A 2,995-nucleotide genomic window follows, 5' to 3' on the forward strand; every position below is an offset into this window, starting at 1 on the left:
TTGCCCCACTGTATATACTAGGCTGTGTCAGAGGAAGGCGCAATTTTTTTTGTTGAAGTCCCAATCACCTAAGTCATAGACTGTTCTCTCTGCTAGCGCACGACAAGCTGTACCGAAACACCAAGTCTAGGTCCAAAAGGCTTCTTAGAAGGTTCACACCCAAGCCATAAAATTGCTGAACAATAAATCACATGGCCACCCGGACTATTTACATTGACACTTCCCGTTTTTACACTGCTACTACTCGCTGTTTATCTATGCATGGTCACTTTACCCCTTTACCTACTTGTACAATTTACCTTGACTAAACTGTAACCCTGTATATAGCCTTGTTATTGATATTTGATTTACTTACTTTTCATTTTATTTTGTACTTTAGGTTTTTTAGTAAATATTTTCTGAACCCTATTTCTTGAACTGCATTGTTGGTTAATGGCTTGTAAGTAAGCATTTCATGATAAGGTGTTGTATTTGGCACATGTGACAAATACAATTTGATTTGAGTAAGCATATTGCACACAAACTGAACATCTTCCCTATGTAAAACAAAATATCTGTTAGCCATTAAATCAAATATATGTGGGATGTTTATGATTATATTTAGGCACTGTGCTATGTATGAAGTTATATACTGTAAATTATAGAAGTACTATACGGCATATTCTATTACAATCAGGTTTGTTTCCCTTTAAAAGTCAACCATCAGGACGACATAAAATACAAAGGAGGAGATCAACACAGGCAGACATTTGCAATCAAAACAACAAGAACAACACACATGCACGTACACACACACATGGAGGAGCGATAAATTGAGAGTTGCTGCCTTCAATCTAAAGGAGCTGTGGCAGTAAAGAGAATAAAAGAAACAATTTACATGCAAATCAAAGTTTATCATCTCAATCTCTTTATGCCCGTATCCCCCGCAAATGTGCATTCATATGCACAAAGGCATTCACTTAGCTGTTACCCAAGTTTACACGCCTCAGCATTTTCTATTTGGAAAAGGCAGGGTGCATGTACATTTAATGGGCATCCCTCTCTATTTGTCAGAGCTGTGAGAAATCTTTGTGTGTGTGTGTGTGTGTGTGTGTGTGCACCTGCGTCAGTGCGTGCGTGTGTGTCCCACTCCTTGCGTGTCAGTCTGCGCAGATGGCTGCATGTATCAGTGCATGAAATGAAGCCCTGCTCTGCAGTGACAGGCCCAGGATATTGTAGGCAAATGGATGTTACATTTACTCTGCTTCAGCCACAAACAGGCCTATGCTATGAAAAATTAACTGTACTCTTGGCTAAAAGCACAGGAAATTGGTTTATGAGATAAGCCACAGAAATCCTATTTGCTAGCTACAGTATATCCGTCTGTCTGTCTGTCAGATCTCTGGGTAAAGTCCTTTGGCTTCCTCTATTAAGGAGTCAGTCCACAGTCATACTGTCAGGGGTAATCCACGGTGATAGGAGAAACAAAGAGATGTCAAATGGAGTTAGGCTCAGGATCTCTAAGAGATATCCTATGTGATGTGGCTGGCCTAGCGTTGCTCTATGTGAGCTACTGATGAGAAAGAGATGCATGGCTTTGTTCAGCCACTAGAGGGAAATGATACAAATCCCCTCATCAAACAAGACAGGCTCCTGCTACTATGAGCTGCTCTGGCTTGTGGAAGGCTACTTACTATATATCTGTTCTAGAGTATAACAACAGTTCATGGATATGATGTTAAAGGGACTGCATTCAGCTTGATAATAAGGTCCAAGTAAGCCTGCCATTGGTTCAATACAGCACAATGTACAGTAGCATACTGTATGGAAACAGAGGTAGCAAACATGAGTCAAGAAACACCTATGTCTTTAAACAAAACACATTTTCTAAGTGAGATAATGACAACAAGCCAAAGTCTATGTTGCCTTGTGTGGTGCCCAATTAAATAGTTCCCCATGACTTTCCTGACTGCACTTCTTTCAGTACATAATGTATTTACACTGCATGACCACCAGATGTCAGCCTTTCACCTCATATTGCATCACACAGAGTTTAGAGATGGAGCATAATCTGGCCCAGATTGAGAGGACCTCCATGTATGCAATGTTGAATGAGTTACATTTTATGACTTTCTTTGGTGGTTACCTTGGTCTACTACAATTTAAATAAATACAATAAATACAAATACAATTTAAGTAAAGTCCTAATGAAAGGAAAAGATCAAAGCAGAAGCTGCTCAATGTCTGTTGTTGAGCCATTTGACACATTCAACAAAACGCCATTATGTTGTATAGGCTGCTATACTCTACCAAACCTGTCATACTGAGCAGCCTATGAACATAGGCCTATTATTGGGCCAATGGGTCCTAGTCCCATCTTCATTAGAATTCGACTGAAATTGGGTTTGTGGGTCAGATTGCGATTTTTGTGAGGACAAAATTTACCAATACATCTGCCAATTACAGCAGGAAATTAAAAAGTGCCGTTGTTCCACACTGAGTTCTATTAAATTGCCATCCCAAAGCGCAATTGTCCAAGAAATTAGTTTAAAATATTGATTTCTTACACAGTGACAATAATGACACATCATGAGAATGATAAGCATGAGACTAACATTTTTTGAATATCGGTTATCGGTGGGATTGTCACACGATATCGATATATCAGCTCTAATCTCCATGACACCACTAGAGATGATGTAATGTCACCATCGTGGTTGAATTATGAAATTGCCTTCGTTTTGCCATAGACTACTTATTTTCCAAGATGATCATTTATTTTCCATAATACATTTTTCAAGAGGCACATTTTGGAATAAAAAGACAGTCCCACAAGATCAGCACAGAGGCTGTGTGAACAGATTAAGGGATGATTTACTTTGCATCCATTGGTTGGCATTGGCACCACTGTTCACCATCGGAGTCCGAACAGCAAACGGTCCAATTGTAAACTCTCAGAAGCTGTGAAAAAAAAGAGCAGAATAAAGTGCATTCCATGACATGTTCACATGGAACT

Source organism: Oncorhynchus clarkii, chromosome 26 (assembly GCF_045791955.1).
Source record: "Oncorhynchus clarkii lewisi isolate Uvic-CL-2024 chromosome 26, UVic_Ocla_1.0, whole genome shotgun sequence".
Taxonomy (NCBI): domain Eukaryota; kingdom Metazoa; phylum Chordata; class Actinopteri; order Salmoniformes; family Salmonidae; genus Oncorhynchus; species Oncorhynchus clarkii.